Source organism: Arachis hypogaea, chromosome 12 (assembly GCF_003086295.3).
Source record: "Arachis hypogaea cultivar Tifrunner chromosome 12, arahy.Tifrunner.gnm2.J5K5, whole genome shotgun sequence".
Taxonomy (NCBI): Eukaryota; Viridiplantae; Streptophyta; class Magnoliopsida; order Fabales; family Fabaceae; genus Arachis; species Arachis hypogaea.
In genome coordinates, this window is record NC_092047.1 from 97,018,595 (window position 1) to 97,040,016 (window position 21,422).

General features: G+C 39.2%; 1 non-coding gene across 1 annotated transcript; it reads left to right on the forward strand.

The window, feature by feature from the left end:
- Positions 1-17,834: 17,834 nt before the first annotated feature.
- On the forward strand, positions 17,835-17,942 carry LOC112732179 (small nucleolar RNA R71). The gene has a single exon (XR_003167915.1). It is a non-coding gene; the product is annotated as a small nucleolar RNA R71 (small nucleolar RNA).
- The last annotated feature ends 3,480 nt before the right edge of the window (positions 17,943-21,422 follow it).

Here is a 21,422-nt window from a genome sequence, read left to right on the forward strand (position 1 = left end):
TCCCTGCACTCGAAATGGATTTTCTGGAGCTACAAGAGTCCAAATGGCGTGCTCTCAATTGCGTTGGAAAGTAGACATCCAAGGCTTTCCAGCAATATATAATAGTCCATACTTTGCTCAAGGATAAACGACGAAAACCAGCATTCAACGCCAGTTCCATGTTGCATTCTGACGTTAAACGCCAGAAACAGGTTACAAGTTGGAGTTAAACGCCCAAAATAGGTTACAACCTGGCGTTTAACTCCAGAAACAGCCTAGGCATGTGTAAAGCTCAAGTCTCAGCCCCAGCACACACCAAGTGGGCTTCCGAAGTGGATTTCTGCACTATCTATCATAGCTTATTCATTTTCTGTAAACCTAGGTTTCTAGTTTAGTATTTAAACAACTTTTAGAGATTTATTTTGTACCTCATGACATTTTAGATCTGAACTTTGTACTCCTTGACGGTATGAGTATCTAAACTCCATTGTTGGGGGTGAGGAGCTCTGCTGTGTCTCGATGAATTAATGCAATTATTTCTGTTTTCTATTCAAACACGCTTGTTCTTATCTAAGATGTTCATTTGCACTTCAATATGATGAATGTGATGATCCGTGACACTCATCACCATTCTCAACCTATGAACGCGTGACTGACAACCACCTCCGTTCTACCTTCGATTGAATGAGTATCTCTTGGATTCCTTAATCAGAATCTTCGTGGTATAAGCTAGAATCCATTGGCAGCATTCTTGAGAATCCGGAAAGTTTAAACCTTGTCTGTGGTATTCCGAGTAGGATTCAGGGATTGAATTACTGTGACGAGCTTCAAACTCACAAGGGTTGGGCGTAGTGACAGACGCAAAAGGATCAATGGATCCTATTCCAGCATGAGTGAAAACCGACAGATGATTAGCCGTGCGGTGACAGCGCACCTAGACCATTTTCACTGAGAGGACGGAGGGTAGCCATTGACAACGGTGATCCACCAACACACAGCTTGCCATAGGAGGAACCTTGCGTGCGTGAAGAAAAAGACAGGGGGAAAGTAGAGATTCAGAAGACAAAGCATCTCCAAAACTCCAACATATTCTCCATTACTGCATAACAAGTATTTATTTCATGCTCTTTTATTTTTCGCAATTCAAACTGATAATCATAATTAATCTCCTGACTAAGATTTACAAGGTAACCATAGATTGCTTCAAGCCAACAATCTCCGTGGGATCGACCCTTACTCACGTAAGGTATTACTTGGACGACCCAATGCACTTGCTGGTTAGTTGTGCGGAGTTGTGAAAAGTGTGAATCACAATTTTGTGCACCAAGTTTTTGGCGCCGTTGCCGGGGATTGTTCGAGTTTGAACAACTAACGGTTCATCTTGTTGCTTAGATTAGAAAAATTTTGTCTTTTGGGTTAGAGTCTTTTATTATTGTTCTTGTTAAAATTTTAGAATCCTTATTTCCTTTTTCTTAATTATTTTCGAAAATTTTTAAAACCAATAACTTCATGATTTAGTCTTCTGTTTGAGTTTAGTTTCATGTTTTAAGTTTGGTGTCAACTGCATGTTTTTATTTTCCTTTAAATTTTCGAATTGCATGTTCTTTGTTCTTCCTTGATCTTCAAGTTGCTCTTGTCAATTTTTCTTGTTTGATCTTTAGTTTTCTTGTTCTGTGTCTTTTCTTGTTTTTCTTGTGCTTTTTCAAAATATCAGTTTTCAAAAAAAAATTATATTATTTATTATATACCTTATTAAAACACGTTAAATTTATAGCTCAATTGGCTAGAGCGTGGTGCTTATGTTCTTGGTAATTGGCTATCTTCTTTTTAAAACTTTTTCAAAAATAATTTTTCTTTGAATAAATCTTGTGCCAAACTTTAAGTTTGGTGTTCTCCTGTTAACTTTTCTTTAGTTTTCAAAAAATTTTATTTTGGTTTTCTAAAAATTTTAAGTTTGGTGTTCTTTCTTCATGTTCTTGTGTTCTTGTGAGTCTTCAAAGTGTTCTTGAGTCTTCCTTGTGTTTTGATCTTAAAATTTTTAAGTTTGGTGTTCCTTGGTATTTTCCCTCCAAAATTTTCGAAAACAAGGAGCATTAAATCTAAAAATTTTAAGTTGTGTGTCTTTTGTGTGTTTTTCTCTTTCATCATAAAATTCAAAAATAAAAAATATATTTTCTAACTATTTTTAAGCAAATATTTCGAATTTTTTTTTATAAAAATTCAGATTTCAATTTCAAAATTTTATCTTATCTTAGTTTTAAAATTTCAAAATTCAAATCTTATTCAAAAAAAATCATATCTTTTTCAAAATCTTATCTTATCTTATTTCAAATTCAAATTTCAATTTTCAACTTCCAAAATTCAAAATTCAAAATTCAAAATTCAAATTTCAAAATTTCAAATTTCAAAATTTAATTTTCAAACTTAAAAATCAAATTTTTTCAAAATTTAAATCTCTTTCAAATCCTTATCTTATATTGTTGACTTTTTCAAAATTCAAAATTTTCAAATTTTCAAATTTCAAAATTTGAATTTCAAATTTCAAAAATTTAAAAATTCAAATTTTAATTTTCAAATCTAAAATTTAAATTTCAAAACTTCCTAACCACTTTCTCTCTCTTCATTTTTCGAAAATCCTTACCCCTTATTTTTCAAATCTTTTTAATTAATTAATTATTTCAGTTTTCATTTTCCTTTTAATTTTTGAACTTATATTCGAATTTTCACTTATTTTATTTTATTTTATTTTATTTTATTTTCGGTTTCCAAAAAAAAAATATTTACAATCCACGTCATCTCCCTTTCTCCATCATGGATTTAAGTGGAAATGAGCAGTCCAGAAGGACTCTAGGGTCATATGCTAACCCCACTACTGCTGCATATGGGAGTAGTATCTGTATACCCTCTATCAAGGTAGGCAGTTTTGAGCTAAATCCTCAACTCATTGTCATGGTGCAGCAAAACTGCTAGTATTCCGGTCTTCCACAGGAAGAACCTACTGAGTTTCTGGCACAATTCTTGCAAATTGCTGACACAGTACGTGACAAGGAGGTAGATCAGGATGTATACAGGTTGTTACTGTTTCTGTTTATTGTAAAAGATCAAGCTAAAAGGTGGTTAAATAACCAACCCACAGCAAGCATAAGGACATGGAAACAGTTATTAGACAAATTCCTGAATCAATATTTCCCTCCAAAAAGGATGACACAGCTAAGGCTGGACATCCAAGGCTTTAAACAAGAGGATGATGAATCCCTTTATAATGCCTGGGAGAGGTACAGAGGGATGCTAAGGAAATGCCCCTCTGAAATGTTTTCAGAGTGGGTGCAACTAGACATCTTCTACTATGGGCTTACAGAGAAAGCTCAGATTTCTCTAGACCACTCAGCTGGTGGATCTATACACATGAGAAAGACAATTGAAGAGGCTCAAGAGCTTATTGATACAGTTGCCAGAAATCAGCATCTGTACCTAAGTAGTGAATCTTCCAGGAAAGAAGAGGCTAAAACAGTAACTGCTGAACTCAGTCCTGCAGAACAAATTACTAAATTCAATCAGCAATTGGACTTTCTAACAAAATAGCTGGCCGAATTCAAGGAGATACTATAAGACACAAGAATGGCTAATCTAAATATGGAAGTACAGTTGAAGCAAACAGAACAGCAGTTATCAAAATAAATAACAGAAGAGTGCCAAGCAGTTCAATTAAGAAGTGGGAAAACATTAAATACCTCACTTCAAGGCAGCAGGAAGCCAAGAAATGAACAAAATACTATTCAAAATCCCTCTGAGGACAGTAAGAGCCCAGCGAGGAATAACTCTGGCGTTCAAATGCCAGAAACAGGCAGGGATTTGGCGTCAAACGCCCAATGGAAGCTCAGTTCTGGCATTCAAACGCCAGGAACAAGTAAGGAGTTGGCGTCAAACGCCACTCCAGCTTCTAACTCTGGCATTCAAATGCCAGTGAGGGATCAGACACACACAAGTGCTGATAACAACCCCTCTAAAAAGGCTTCTCCAACCACCTCTGTAGGAAATAAACCTGCAGGAACTAAGGTTGAGGAATACAAAGCCAAGATGCCTTATCCTAAAAAACTCCACCAAGAGGAGCAGGATAAGCAAATTGCTCGCTTTGCAGACTATCTTAGGACTCTTGAAATAAAGATTCCATTTGCAGAGGCACTTGAGCAAATACCCTCTTATGCCAAGTTCATGAAAGAGATCTTGAGTCATAAGAAGGATTGGAGAGAAACTAAAAGAGTTCTCCTCACTGAAGAATGTAGTGCAGTCATTCCGAAAAACTTCCCAGAAAAGCTTAAGAATCCCGGGAGCTTTCTGATATCGTGCACATTAGAGGGTAATTGCACCAAGACAGCTTTATGTGATCTTGGGGCAAGCATCAATCTAATACCTGCATCCACTATCAGAAAGCTTGGTTTAACTGAAGAAGTCAAACCAACCCGGATATGTCTCCAACTTGCTGATGGCTCCATTAAATACCCATCAGGCGTGATTGAAGACATAATCGTCAGGGTTGGGCCATTTGCCTTTCCCACTGACTTTGTAGTGCTGGAAATGGAGGAGCACAAGAGTGCTACTCTCATTCTAGGAAGACCTTTCCTAGCAACTGGACGAACTCTCATTGATGTCCAAAAGGGGGAGTAACCCTGAGAGTCAATGAGGATGAGTTTAAGTTGAATGCTGTCAAAGCCATGCAGCATCCAGACACACCAAAAGACTGCATGAAAGTTGATCTCATTGACTCTTTGGTAGAGGAGGTCAACATGGCTGAGAGTCTCGAATCAGAGCTAGAAGACATCTTTAAAGATGTTCAGCCTGATTGAGGGTTCAGAGGAATTGAAAGAGCCTCTGAGACTTTCTCAGGAAGAGGAGAAACCTCCTAAACCCGAGCTCAAGCCATTACCACCATCCCTGAAATATGCATTTCTGGGAGAAGGTGACACTTTTCCAGTGATCATAAGCTCTGCTTTAAATCCACTGGAAGAGGAAGCACTAATTCAAGTGCTAAGGACACACAAGACAGCTCTTGGGTGGTCTATAAATGACCTTAAGGGCATAAGCCCAGCTAGATGCATGCACAAAATCCTATTGGAGGATGATGCTAAGCCAGTGGTTCAACCATAGAGGCGGCTAAATCCAGCCATGAAGGAAGTGGTGCAGAAAGAGGTCACCAAATTACTAGAGGCTGGGATTATTTATCCTATTTCTGATAGCCCCTGGGTGAGCCCTGTTCAAGTTGTTCCCAAGAAGGGAGGCATGACAGTGGTTCATAATGAAAAAAATGAACTGGTTCCTACAAGAACAGTTACAGGGTGGCGCATGTGTATTGACTACAGAAGGCTCAATACAACCACCAGAAAGGATCATTTTCCTTTACCATTCATAGACCAGATGCTAGAGAGACTAGTAGGTCATGAATATTACTGCTTTTTGGATGGCTATTCAGGTTACAACCAAATTGCAGTGGATCCTCAGGACCAAGAGAAAATAGCATTCACATGTCCTTCTGGAGTATTTTCTTACAGAAGAATACCTTTTGGTCTGTGTAATGCACCTGCAACCTTTCAGAGGTGCATGCTCTCTATCTTCTCTGATATGGTAGAGAAGTTTCTGGAAGTCTTCATGGATGACTTTTCAGTATTTGGAGACTCATTCAGCTCCTGCCTTGACCATTTAGCACTTGTTCTGAAAAGATGCCAAGAGACCAACCTAGTTTTAAACTGGGAAAAATGTCACTTTATGGTGACTGAAGGAATTGTCCTTGGGCATAAAATTTCAAACAAGGAAATAGAGGTGGATCAAGCTAAAGTGGAAGTAATTGAAAAATTACCACCACCTGCCAATGTTAAGGCAATCAGAAGCTTTCTGGGGCATGCAGGATTCTATAGGAGGTTTATAAAGGATTTTTCAAAAATTGCAAAACCTCTGAGCAATCTGCTAGCTGCTGACACGCCCTTTGTGTTTGACACAGAGTGTCTGCAGGCATTTGAAACCCTGAAAGCTAAGCTGGTCACAGCACCAGTTATTTCTGCACCAGACTGGACATTACCATTTGAACTAATGTGTGATGCCAGTGACCATGCCATTGGTGCAGTACTGGGACAGAGGCATAACAAGATTCTGCATGTCATTTATTATGCTAGCCGTGTTTTAAATGATGCCCAGAAAAATTACACAACCACAGAAAAAGAATTGCTTGCAGTGGTTTATGCCATTGACAAGTTTAGATCATACTTAGTAGGATCAAAAGTGATTGTGTACACTGACCATGCTGCTCTTAAATATCTACTCACAAAGCAGGATTCAAAGCCCAGGCTCATAAGATGGGTGTTGCTTCTGCAAGAGTTTGATATAGAAATAAGAGACAGAAAAGGGGCAGAGAACCAAGTGGCTGATCATCTGTCCCGGATAGAACCAGTAGAAGGGGCGTCTTTTCCCTCTATTGAGATCTCTGAAACCTTTCCGGATGAGCATTTGTTTGCCATTCAGAAAACACCATGGTTTGCAGACATTGCAAACTATAAAGCTGCAAGGTTCATACCCAAAGAGTACAACAGGCAACAAAAGAAAAAATTAATCACTGATGCAAAGTACTACTTGTGGGATGAACCATATCTCTTTAAGAGATGTGCAGACGGAATAATCCGTAGGTGTGTGCCTAGAGAAGAAGCATAGAAGATCCTATGGCATTGTCATGGATCACAATATGGAGGACATTTTGGAGGTGAGCGAACAGCTACAAAAGTCCTCCAATGTGGCTTCTACTGGCCCACTCTCTATAAAGACTCCCGAGAGTTTGTGCATAACTGTGACAGCTGCCAGAGAGCTGGTAATCTGCCTCATAGTTACGCCATGCCTCAGCAAGGGATCTTGGAGATTGAGTTGTTTGATGTATGGGGTATTGACTTCATGGGGCCTTTCCCACCATCATACTCAAACACTTATATTCTGGTGGCAGTCGACTATGTATCCAAATGGGTAGAGGCCATTGCCACACCCACTAATGATACTAAGGCAGTGCTGAAGTTCCTCTAGAAACATATCTTCAGCAGGTTTGGTGTCCCTAGAGCACTAATTAGTGATGGGGGCACTCACTTCTGCAACAAACAGCTTTACTCTGCTATGGTCCGATATGGAATTAGCCACAAGGTGGCAACTCCATATCATCCACAGACAAATGGGCAAGCTGAAGTCTCTAATAGAGAACTAAAAAGAATCCTGGAATGGACTGTAAGTACCTGTAGAAAGGATTGGGCAAGAAGCTTGGATGATGCTCTGTGGGCTTACAGAACAGCATTCAAGACTCCTATAGGGACCTCTCCATACCAGCTTGTGTATGGTAAGGCCTGTCATCTGCCCGTGGAACTGGAGCATAAGGTCTACTGGGCAACCAGATTCCTAAACTTTGATGCCAAATTAGCTGGAGAAAAAAGATTGCTCCAGCTGAATAAGCTAGCGGAATTCAGACTCGTTGCTTTCAAAAATGCCAAGCTTTACAAAGAGAAAGCAAAAAGGTGGCATGACAGAAAGCTGTCATCTAGAGTCTTTGAACCAGGACAGAAGGTTCTGCTGTTTAACTCTAGGCTCAGGCTATTCCCCGGGAAACTGAAATCCCGGTGGACGGGACTATATGTGATTACAAATGTGTCACCATATGGCTATATGGAGCTTCAAGACATTGATTCTAATAAGAAGTTCATTGTTAATGGACAGAGAATCAAGCACTATCTTGAAGGCAATGTTGAGCAAGAGTGCTCAAGGCTGAGGCTAGATTAAAAGCTCAGCAAGGTCCAGCTAAAGACAATAAAGAAGCGCTTGTTGGGAGGCAACCCAATGTTATTTAATTATATCTATTTATTTTCTATTGCTATTTTATGTCTTCTTAAGGTTGATGATCATGTGAAGTCACAAAAACTACTGAAAAATCAAAAACAGAATGAAAAATAGCAACAAAAATAGCACACCCTGGAGGAGGAGTATTCTGGCGTTTAAATGCCAGAAACAAGCATCTACCTGGCGTTAAACGCCAGAAACAAGCTACATTTGGGCGTTTAACGCCAAAAACAGGTAGCAGTCTGGCGTTAAACGCCAGGATTGCACAGCAAGGGCGTTTTACACGCCTAATTGGAGCATGGATGTTAAGTCCTTGACCCCACTTGATCTGTGGACCCCACAGGATCCCTACCTTTCCTTCTTCATTTTCACACAACAAAACCCTCTCTTCTTCCACTTGGCTGAATACATATTCTTCCCCAATCTCCTCTATTTTCTTCTTCTTCTACTACTTTCTCTCTTCTTTTGCTCGGGGACGAGCAAACCTTCTAAGTTTGGTGTGGAAAAAGCATTGCTTTTTTGTTTTTTCATAACCACTAATGCCTCAAGGGATGCACTTCCCTCCACAAAACTATTAGGAGCAACAGAGACAAGGAAGAGACATAGAGGAGCTCAAGAGCACCATTGGTTCTTCAAGAAGGGGAAGATGTCACCCTCACTAAGGTGGACGCGTTCCTTAATCTCCTTGTTCTTATTTTCCTATTTTTCATTTACTATGCTTTATGTTTATTTATGTTTGGGTCTTATTACATGATCACTAGTATCTAAGTGTCTATGTCTTAAAGATATGAATGTCTTAGGAATCCATCACCTTTCTTAAATGAAAAATGTTTTCTGAAAAGAAAAAGAAGTACATGAATTTCGAATTTTAAAATAGTTTAATTATTTTGATGTGGTGGCAATACTTTTTGTTTTCTGAATGAATGCTTGAACAGTGCATATGTCTTTTGAATTTGTTGTTTATGAATGTTAAAATTGTTGGCTCTTGAAAGAATGATGAAAAAGGAGAAATGTTATTTGATAATCTGAAAAATCATAAAAATGATTCTTGAAGCAAGAAAAAGCAGTGAAGAACAAAGCTTGTAGAAAAAAAATGCAAATAAAAAAGAGAGCAAGAAAAAGAAAAAGCAAGCAGAAAAAGCCAAAAGCTCTTTAAACCAAAAGGCAAGAGCAAAAAGCCAATAGCCCTTAAAACCAAAAGGCAAGGGTAAGAAAAAGGATCCAAGGCTTTGAGCATCAGTGGATAGGAGGGCCTAAAGGAATAAAATCCTGGCCTAAGCGGCTAAACCAAGCTGTCCCTAACCATGTGCTTGTGGCGTGAAGGTGTCAAGTGAAAACTTGAGACTGAGCGGTTAAAGTCGAGATCCAAAGCAAAAATAGAGTGTGCTTAAGAACCCTGGACACCTCTAATTGGGGACTTTAGCAAAGCTGAGTCACAATCTGAAAAGGTTCACCCAGTTATGTGTCTGTGGCATGTATGTATTCAGTGGTAATACTGGAAAACAGAGTGCTTAGGGCCACGACCAAGACTCATAAAGTAGCTGTGTTCAAGAATCAACATACTGAACTAGGAGAATCAATAACACTATCTGAATTCTGAGTTCCTATAGATGCCAATCATTCTGAACTTCAAAGGATAAAGTGAGATGCCAAAACTGTTCAGAAGCAAAAAGCTAATAGCCCCACTTATCTAATTAAGACTGATCTTCATAGATGTTTTTGGAATTCATTGTATATTCTCTTCTTTTTATCCTACTTTGTTTTTAGTTGCTTGGGGACAAGCAACAATTTAAGTTTGGTGTTGTGATGAGCGGATAATTTATACGCTTTTTGACATTGTTTTTAGGTAGTTTTTAATATGTTTTAGTCACTTTTTATTATATTTTTATTAGTTTTTAAATAAAAATTACATTTATGGACTTTACTATGAGTTTTTGTGTTTTTCTGTAATTTCAGGTATTTTCTGGCTGAAATTGAGGGAGCTGAGCAAAAATCTGATTCAGGCTGAAAAAGGACTGCTGATGCTGTTGGATTCTGACCCCCCTGCACTCGAAATGAATTTTCTGGAGCTACAAGAGTCCAAATGGCACGCTCTCAATTGCGTTGGAAAGTAGACATCCAGGGCTTTCCAGCAATATATAATAGTCCATACTTTTCTCAAGGATAAACGACATAAACTGGCATTCAACGCCAGTTCCATGTTGCATTCTGGCGTTAAACGCCAGAGACAGGTTACAAGTTGGAGCTAAATGCCCAAAACAGGTTACAACCTGGCGTTCAACTCCAGAAACAGCCTAGGCACGTGTAAAGCTCAAGTCTCAGCCCCAGCACACACCAAGTGGGCCCCCGAAGTGGATTTCTGCACTATCTATCATAGCTTATTCATTTTCTGTAAACCTAGGTTTCTAGTTTAGTATTTAAACAAATTTTAGAGATTTATTTTGTACCTCATGACATTTTAGATTTGAACTTTTGTACTCCTTGATGGCATGAGTCTCTAAACTCCATTGTTGGGGGTGAGGAGCTTTGCTGTGTCTCGATGAATTAATGCAATTATTTCTGTTTTCTATTCAAACACGCTTGTTCTTATCTAAGATGTTCATTCGCACTTCAATATGATGAATGTGATGATCCGTGACACTCATCACCATTCTCAACCGATGAACGCGTGACTGACAACCACCTCCATTCTACCTTCGATTGAATGAGTATCTCTTGGATTCCTTAATCAGAATCTTCGTGGTATAAGCTAGAATCCATTGGCAGCATTCTTGAGAATCTGGAAAGTCTAAACCTTGTCTGTGGTATTCCGAGTAGGATTCAGGGATTGAATGACTGTGACAAGCTTCAAACTCACAAGGGTTGGGCGTAGTGACAGACGCAAAAGGATCAATGGATCCTATTCCAGCATGAGTGAGAACCGACAGATGATTAGCCGTGCGGTGACAGCGCACCTGGACCATTTTCACTGAGAGGACGGAGGGTAGCCATTGACAACGGTGATCCACCAACACACAGCTTGCCATAGGAGGAACCTTGCGTGCGTGAAGAAAAAGACAGGGGGAAAGCAGAGATTCAGAAGACAAAGTATCTCCAAAACTCCAACATATTCTCCATTACTGCATAACAAGTATTTATTTCATGCTCTTTTATTTTTCGCAATTCAAACTGATAATCATAATTAATCTCCTGACTAAGATTTACAAGGTAACCATAGATTTCTTCAAGCCAACAATCTCCGTGGGATCGACCCTTACTCACGTAAGGTATTACTTGGACGACCCAGTGCACTTGTTGGTTAGTTGTGCGGAGTTGTGAAAAGTGTGAATCACAATTTCGTGCACCACAGAGCCAAAGAAAGAAGAAGCTTCCAACACGAAGGAGCGGAGGGAGCTGGCGAAGAACGAGCCCAACCCGAAGCGGCGATTCTTGTGGGGCTCGGAGGCGGTCTCACGCCAAATTTTGTCGGGGTCCACGATTGAGGTCTCTGGTGCGCAGAAATCGTGACGGTTCCATTCCTTGGTAACGGCGCTAAAAACTCAATTCGCACATTCATAATCTTAGTTCTTTGTCACAACTTCGCACAACTAACCAGCAAGTGCACTGGGTCGTCCAAGTAATAAACCTTACGTGAGTAAGGGTCGATCCCATGGAGATTGTCGGCTTGAAGCAAGCTATGGTCACCTTATAAATCTCAGTCAGGCGGATTCAATTGATTATAGAGATTTAATAATTAAAAGATAAATAAAATATAAAATAAAGATAGTGATACTTATGTAATTCATTGGTGAGAATTTCAGATAAGCGTATAGAGATGCGTTCGTTCCTCCTGAACCTCTGCTTTCCTATTGTCTTCATCCAATCATTCATACTCCTTTCTATGGCAAGCTGTATGTTAGGCATCACCGTTGTCAATGGCTACATCCTGTCCTCTCAGTGAAAATGGTCCAATGCGCTGTCACTGCATGGCAAATCATCTGTCGGTTCTCAATCATACTGGAATAGGATCCAATGATCCTTTTGCGTCTGTCACTACGCTCAGCACTCGCGAGTTTGAAGCTCATCGCAGCCATCCCTTCCCAGATCCTACTCGGAATACCACAGACAAGGTTTAGACTTTCCGGATCTCAAGAATGCCCGTCCATGGATTCTAACTTATACCACGAAGATTTTGATTAAGGAATCCCAGAGATACTCATTCAATCTAAGGTAGAAAGGAAGTGGTTGTCAGGCACGCGTTCATAGGTTGGGAATGATGATGACTGTCATGATCATCACATTCATATTGAAGTGCGAATGAATATCTTAGAATCGGAATAAGATTGAATTGAATAGAAAAACGATAGAACTTTGTATTAATTCATGAGGAACAGCAGAGCTCCACACCTTAATCTATGGTGTGTAGAAACTCTACCATTGAAAATACATAAGTGATAATGGAGTTCATTGGTTTCGGCCCCAGAGGGGAACCGGAGTGACCAAGACTTCGAATACAATGATAAAAAGTTCTATTTATACTAAACTAGTTACTAGGGTTACAGAAATGAGTAAATGATGCAGAAATCCACTTCCGGGGCCCATTTGGTGTGTGCTTGGGCTGATCCATGAGCTTTACACGTGTAGAGCCTTCTCTTGGAGTTGAACGCCAGTTTGTAACCTGTTTCTTGCGTTTAACTCCACTTTGCAACCTGTTTCTGGCGTTTAACTCCAGAATGCAGCATGGAACTGGCGTTGAACGCCAGTTTGCGTCATCTAAAATCGGGCAAAGTATAAACTATTATATATTGCTAGAAAGCCCTGGATGTCTACTTTCCAACGCAATTGAGAGCGCACCATTTGGAGTTCCGTAGCTCCAGAAAATCCACTTTGAGTGCAGGGAGGTCAGAATCCAACAACATCTGCAGTCCTTCTTCAATCTCTAAATCTGATTTTTGCTCAAGTCCCTCAATTTTAGCCAGAAATTACCTGAAATAATAGAAAAACACACAAACTCATAGTAAAGTTCAGAAATGTGATTTTTATTTAAAAACTAATAAAAATATACTAAAAACTAACTAAATCATACTAAAAACTATGTAAAAACAATGCCAAAAAGCGTATAAATTATCCGCTCATCACAACACCAAACTTAAATTGTTGCTTGTCCCCAAGCAACTGAAAATCAAATAGGATAAAAAGAAGAGAATATACTATAAATCCCAAATATCAATGAAACTTAGCTCCAATCAGATGAGCGGGACTTGTAGCTTTTTGCCTCTTGAATAGTTTTGGCATCTCACTTTATCCATTGAAGTTCAGAATGATTGGTATCTATAGGAACTTAGAATTCAGATAGTGTTATTGATTCTCCTAGTTCAGTATGTTGATTCTTGAACACAGCTACTTTATGAGTCTTGGCCGTGGCCCTAAGCACTTTGTTTTCCAGTATTACCACCGGATACATAAATGCCACAGACACATAACTGGGTGAACCTTTTCAGATTGTGACTCAGCTTTGCTAAAGTCCCCAATTAGAGGTGTCCAGGGTTCTTAAGCACACTCTGTTTTTTTTTTTGCTTTGGACCTTGACTTTAACCGCTCAGTCTCAAGTTTTCACTTGACACCTTCACGCCACAAGCACATGGTTAGGGACAGCTTGGTTTAGCCGCTTAGGCCAGGATTTTATTCCTTTAGGCCCTCCTATCCACTGATGCTCAAAGCCTTGGATCCTTTTTATTTACCTTTGCCTTTTGGTTTTAAGGGCTATTGGCTTTTTGCTCTTACCTTTTGGTTTAAAGAGCTTTTGGCTTTTTCTGCTTGCTTTTTCTTTTTCTTTTTCTCTTTTTTTTTTCGCATTTTTTTTCTGCAAGCTTTTGTATTCACTGCTTTTTCTTGCTTCAAGAATCATTTTTATGATTTTTCAGATTATCAAATAACATTTCTCCTTTTCCCTTATTCTTCAAGAGCCAACATATTTAACATTCATAAACATCAAATTCAAAAGACATATGCACTGTTCAAGCATTCATTCAGAAAATAAAAAGTATTGTCACCACATCAAAATAATTAAACTAGTTTTAAGGATGAATTCGAAATCCTGTACTTCTTGTTCTTTTGTAATTAAAACATTTTTCATTTAAGAGAGGTGATGGATTCATAGGACATTCATAGCTTTAAGACATAGACACTTAAACACTAATGATCATATAATAAATACACAAATATCAATAAAACATAAGGCTCAAAAATCGAAAAACAGTAGAATAAATAGACAAGGAGATTAAGGAATGAGTCCACCTTAGTGAGGGTGGCGTTTTCCTCTTCTTGAAGAACCAATGGTGCTTTTGAGCTCCTCTATATCTCTTCCTTGCCTTTGTTGCTCCTCCCTCATGGCTCTTTGATCTTCTCTAATCTCATGGAGGATGATGGAGTGCTCTTGGTGCTCCACCCTTAGTTGTCCCATATTGGAACTTAATTCTCCTAGGGAAGTGTTGATTTGCTCCCAATAGTTTTGTGGAGAAAAGTGCATCCCTTGAGGCATCTCAGGGATTTCATGGTGGGGAATTTCCTCATGCTCTTGTTGAGGTCCATGATCTCTTGTTTGCTCCATCCTTTTCTTAGTGATGGGCTTGTCCTCTTCAATGAGGATGTCTCCCTCTATGTCAATTCCAGCCGAATTACAGAGATGGCATATGAGGTGAGGAAAGGCTAACCTTGCCCAAGTGGAGGACTTGTCAGCCACCTTGTAAAGTTCTTGAGGTATAATCTCATGAACTTCCACCTCCTCTCCAATCATGATACTATGGATCATGATGGTCCAGTCTATAGTAACTTCAGACCGGTTACTAGTAGGAATGATTGAGCGTTGAATAAACTCTAACCATCCCCTAGCCACTAGTTTGAGGTCATGCCTTCTTAGTTGAACCGGCTTGCCTCTTGAGTCAATTTTCCATTGAGCTCCTTCCTCACATATGTCTATGAGGACTTGGTCCAACCTTTGATCAAAGTTGACCCTTCTTGTGTAGGGGCGTGCGTTCTCTTCCATCATTGGCAAGTTGAACGCTAGCCTTACATTTTCTGGACTGAAATCTAAGTATTTCCCCCGAACCATGGTGAGCCAATGCTTTGGATTCGGGTTCATACTTTGATCATGGTTCCTAGTGATCCATGTGTTTGCATAGAACTCTTGAACCATTATTATCCCGACTTGTTGAATGGGGTTGGTGAGAGCTTCCCAACCTCTTCTTTGGATCTCAAGTCGGATCTCCGGATACTCATTCTTTTTGAGCTTGAAAGGAACCTCAATGATCACTTTCTTCTTGGCCACAACTTCATAGAAGTGGTCTTGATGGACCTTTGAGATAAATCTCTCCATCTCCCATGACTCAGAGGTGGAAGCAATTGCCTTCCCTTTCTTCTTTCTAGAGGTTTCTCTGGCCTTAGGTGCCATAAATGGTTATGGAAAAACAAAAAGCTATGCTTTTACCACACCAAACTTAAAATGTTTTCTCGTCCCCGAGCAAAAGAAGAAAGAAAGTAGTAGAAGAAGAAGAAAATAGAGGAGATGGGGGAAGAAGATGTATTCGGCCAAGGAGAAGAAGAGAGGGTTGCTTTGTGTGAAAATGAAGAAGGAGTAAGGGGTTTATATAGGAGTGAGGGAGGGTTTAGGGTTCGGCCATTAGGGTTTGGGTTGGGAGGGAAAAGAGTTTGAATTTTGGAGGTAGGTGGGGTTTATGGGGAAGAGAGGATGGATGTGAGTGGTGAAGAGGTGATGGGAAAGAGTGATTGAGGTGATTGGTGAAGGGTATTTGGGGAAGAGAGTTATGAAAAGGTGTGAAGAGGAGAGAAGAAGATATGGGGATCCTGTAGGGTCCACAGATCCTGAGGGGATCCTGTGGAGTCCACAGATCAAGTGGGGTCAAGGACTTAACATCCCTGCTCCAATTAGGCGTGTAAAACGCCCTTGGTGTGCAATCCTGGCATTTAACGCCAGACTGCTGCCTGTTTCTGGCGTTAAACGCCCAAATGTAGCTTGTTTCTGGTGTTTAACGCCAGGTAGATGCTTGTTTCTGGCGTTAAACGCCAGACAGATGCTTGTTTCTGGCGTTTAAATGCCAGACTGCTCTCCTCCAGGGTGTGCTGTTTTCAATGCTGTTTTTCATTCTATTTTTTATTTTTTAGTAGTTTTTGTGACTTCACATGATCATCAACATAATAAAACACGAAATAACAAAAAGAAAATAAAATAGATATGCTTAAATAACATTGGGTTGCCTCCCAACAAGCGCTTCTTTAATGTCAATAGCTTGACAGTGAGCTCTCATGGAGCCTCACAGATAATCAAAGCAAGGTTAGAACCTCCCAACACCAAACTTAGAGTTTGAATGTGGGGGTTCAACACCAAACTTAGAGTTTGGTTGTGGCCTCCCAACACCAAGCTTAGAGTTTGACTGTGGGGGCTTTGGTTGACTCTGCAGTGAGAGAAGCTTTTCATGCCTCCTCTCCATGGTTACAGAAGGAGATCCTTGAGTCTTAAACACAAGGGTGTCCTCATTCAGTTGAAGGACCAATTCTCCTCTGTCCACATCAATCACAGCTCTTGCTGTGGCTAGGAAGGGTCTTCCAAGGATGATGGATTCATCCTCTTCCTTCCTAGTGTCTAGGATTATGAAATCAACAGGGATGTAAAGGCCTTCAACCTTTACTAACACGTCCTCTACTTGTCCATAAGCCTGTTTTCTTGAGTTGTCTGCCATCTCTAATGAGATTCTAGCAGCTTGCACCTCAAAGATCCCAAGTTTCTCCATTACAGAGAGTGGCATTAAGTTTATTCCTGACCCCAGGTCACACAGAGCCTTCTCAAAGGTCATGGTGCCTATGGTATAAGGTATTAAGAATTTGCCTGGGTCCTGTTTCTTTTGAGGTAATTTCTGCCTATCCAATGCATTTAGTTCATTGGTGAGCAAGGGAGGTTCATCTTCCCAAGTCTCATTACCAAATAATTTGGCATTCAGCTTCATGATTGCACCAAGGTATTTAGCAACTTGCTCTTCAGTAATGTCTTCATCCTCTTCAGAGGAAGAATACTCATCAGAGCTCATGAAGGGCAGAAGGAGGTTTAATGGAATCTCTATTGTCTCTAGATGAGCCTCAGATTCCTTTGGTTCCTCAAAGGGATACTCCTTATTGGTCACTGGACGTCCCATGAGGTCTTCTTCACTAGGATTCACATCCTCCCCCTCCCTTGTAGGTTCGACCATGATGGTTAAATCAATGGCCTTGCACTCTCTCTTTGGATTTTCTTCTGTATTGCTTGGGAGAGTACTAGGAGGAGTTTCAGTGACTCTTTTACTCAGCTGGCCCACTTGTGCCTCTAAATTTCTAATGGAGGACCTTGTTTCATTCATGAAACTCACAGTGGCCTTAGATAGATCAAAGACTATATTTGCTAAGCTAGATGGATTTTGCTCAGAATTCTCTGTCTGTTGCTGAGTGGATGATGGAGAAGGCTTGCTATTGCTAAACTTGTTTCTTCCACCATTATTAAAGCTTTGTTGAGGCTTTTGTTGATCCTTCCATGAGAAATTTGGATGATTTCTCCATGAGGGATTATAGGTATTTTCATAGGGTTCACCCATGTAATTCACCTCTGCTATTGCAGGGTTCTCAGGATCATAAGCTTTTTCTTCAGAAGATGCCTCTTTAGTATTGTTGGATGATTCCTTCAACCCATTAAGACTCTGAGAGATCATATTGACTTGCTGAGTCAATATTTTATTCTGAGCCAATATGGCATTCAGAGTATCAGTTTCAAGAACTCCCTTCCTCTGAGGCGTCCCATTACTCACAGGATTCCTCTCAAAAGTGTACATGAACTGGTTATTTGCAACCATATCAATGAGTTCTTGAGCTTCTGCAGGCGTTTTCTTTAGGTGAATGGATCCACCTGCAGAATGGTCCAATGACATCTTTGATAATTCAGACAGACCATCATAGAATATATCCAGGATGGTCCATTCTGAAAGCATGTCAGAAGGACACTTTTTGGTCAGTTTCTTGTATCTCTCCCAAGCTTCATAGAGGGACTCACCTTCTTTCTGTTTGAAGGTTTGAACATCCACTCTAAGCTTATTAAGCTTTTGAGGAGGAAAGAACTTGGCTAAGAAAGCCGTGACCAGCTTATCCCAAGAGTTCAGGCTATCCTTAGGCTGAGAATCCAACCATATTCTAGCTCTGTCTCTTACAGCAAACGGGAAAAGCATAAGCCTGTAGACTTCGGGATCAACTCCATTGGTCTTAACAATATCACAGATTTGCAAGAATTCAGTTAAGAACTGAAAAGGATCTTCTGATGGAAGTCCATAAAACTTGCAGTTCTGTTGCATCAGAGAAACTAATTGAGGTTTCAGCTCAAAGTTGTTTGCTCCAATGGCAGGGATTGAGACGCTTCTTCCATGTAAATTGGAATTAGGTGCAGTAAAGTCACCAATCATCTTCCTTGCATTGTTATTATTTTCGGCCATGTCTCCTTCTTTTTCGAAATTTTCAGTCAGATTTTCTCCAGAGAGTTGTGCTTTAGCTTCCCTTAGCTTCCTCTTCAGAGTCCTTTCAGGTTCAGGATCAGCTTCAACAAGAATGTTCTTATCCTTGTTCCTGCTCATGTGAAAAAGAAGAAAATAGAAAAAAAAATATGGAATCCTCTATGTCACAGTATAGAGATTCCTTTATGTGAGTAGAAGAAGATATGAATAGAAGATGGAGAATCCAAACACAAGGGTGAGGAGTAAGAAAATTTTAAAGATTGAACCTTTCTTACTAGGCAAGTAACAAACTTAAAATTTTTTAATCTAAAAATTAAATGTTAGTGAGATTTTTGAAAATATGAAGTAAGAATAGGAAAAAGATTTTGAAAATAAAAAAAATTTTTAAAAAAATTTTCGAAAATATAGATAAAAATAAATGAAAAAGATTTGATTTTTGAAAAAGATTTGAAAAGATAGAATTTTGAAATTGAAATTTATGAGTAAAACAAGGAAAGATATATTTTTTATTTTTGAATTTTAATAAGGAAAGAGAAAAACATCAAAAAGACTCAAGACATAAAAATTTTGGATCAAAACAAAGAAAACATGCAAGAACACTTTGAATGCAAAGATGAACACCAAGAATACTTTGAATGTCAAGATGAACACCAAGAACTTATTTTTGAAAATTTTTAAGAAGAGAAATACATGCAAGACACCAAACTTAAAGATTTTTAATGTTGAGACACTAACAAATTGAAAATGCATATGAAAAACAGGAAAAGACACAAAACAAGAAAATATGAAGATCAAACAAGAAGACTTGTCAAGAACAACTTGAAGATCATGAAGAACAAGAAAGAAACTCAATGCATGTGTTCTTCGAAAATTTAAAGAAAAATTAAAAATATGCGATTGACACCAAACTTAAAAATTGACACTAGACTCAAACAAGAAACACAATATTTTTGGTTTTTATGATTTTGTAAATTTTTTCTTGGATTTTTTTTTTCGAAAATTATTTTGGGAAGAACAAAAAAAGAAGAATTTTTTTTTGTATTTTTCGAAAATAAGAAATAAAAGCTTAAAATTAAAATAAAATTACCTAATATGAGCAACAAGATGAACCGTCAGTTGTCCAAACTCGAACAATCCCCGGCAACGGCGCCAAAAACTTGGTGCGCAGAAATTGTGACGGTTCCATTCCTTGGTAACGGCGCTAAAAACTCAATTCGCACGTTCATAATCTTAGTTCTTTGTCACAACTTCGCACAACTAACCAGCAAGTGCACTGGGTCGTCCAAGTAATAAACCTTACGTGAGTAAGGGTTGATCCCACGGAGATTGTCGGCTTGAAGCAAGCTATGGTCACCTTGTAAATCTTAGTCAGGCAGATTCAATTGATTATAGAGATTTAATAATTAAAAGATAAATAAAATATAAAATAAAGATAGTGATACTTATGTAATTCATTGGTGAGAATTTCAGATAAGCGTATAGAGATGCGTTCGTTCCTCCTGAACCTCTGCTTTCCTATTGTGTTCATCCAATCATTCATACTCCTTTCTATGGTAAGCTGTATGTTAGGCATCACCGTTGTCAATGGCTACATCCTGTCCTCTCAGTGAAAATGGTCCAATGCGCTGTCACTGCATGGCTAATCATCTGTCGGTTCTCGATCATACTGGAATAGGATCCATTGATCCTTCTGCGTCTGTCACTACGCCCAGCACTCGCGAGTTTGAAGCTCGTCGTAGCCATCCCTTCCCAGATCCTACTCGGAATACCACAAACAAGGTTTAGACTTTCTGGATCTCAAGAATGGCCATCCATGGATTCTAACTTATACCACGAAGATTCTGATTAAGGAATCCCAGAGATACTCATTCAATCTAAGGTAGAATGGAAGTGGTTGTCAGGCACGCGTTCATAGGTTGGGAATGATGATGACTGTCACGATCATCACATTCATATTAAAGTGCGAATGAATATCTTAGAATCGGAATAAGATTGAATTGAATAGAAAAACAATAGTACTTTGTATTAATTCATGAGGAACAGCAGAGCTCCACACCTTAATCTATGGTGTGTAGAAACTCTACCATTGAAAATACATAAGTGATAATGGAGTTCATTGGTTTCGGCCCCAGAGGGGAACCGGAGTGACCAAGACTTCGAATACAATGATAAAAAGTTCTATTTATACTAAACTAGTTACTAGGGTTACATAAATGAGTAAATGATGCAGAAATCTACTTCCGGGGCCCACTTGGTGTGTGCTTGGGCTGAGCATTGAGCTTTACACGTGTAGAGGCTTCTCTTGGAGTTGAACGCCAGTTTGTAACCTGTTTCTGGCGTTTAACTCCAGAATGCAGCATGGAACTGGCGTTGAACGCCAGTTTGCATCATCTAAACTTGGGAAAAGTATGGACTATTATATATTGCTAGAAAGCCCTGGATGTCTAAATTCCAACGCAATTGAGAGCGCACCATTTGGAGTTCTATAGCTCCAGAAAATCCACTTTGAGTGCAGGGAGGTCAGAATCCAATAGCATCTGCAGTCCTTCTTCAACCTTTAAATCTAATTTTTGCTCAAGTCCCTCAATTTCAGCCAGAAATTATCTGAAATCACAGAAAAACACACAAACTCATAGTAAAGTCTAGAAATGTGATTTTTATTTAAAAACTAATAAAAATATACTAAAAACCAACTAAATCATACTAAAAACTATGTAAAAACAATGCCAAAAAGCGTATAAATTATCCGCTCATCAGTCTCCAAGTCGGCTTTGTCAGATCCACTGGGTGGCTGAGATTGCTGGGTCGCAGCCTCCAGCCTCTGCTGATATAAATCCTGTGTCACACACGTTAGTTGTGATTAGGATAATAGTTAAATAAATGAACTTAAAACTAATTAAAACTGAAATTTATAATTAATTTAAACTCACATAATGGGTCGCCGACCATTCGTCAGCAAATCTCTCCTTGTTTGCCTTCAAAGTATGCGTATACTTGAAGGTCTTCGCCAGTACGGCCTCGTGATCCAATGACTTAGAATACAAATTCATATATCAATCAAATAGTAAA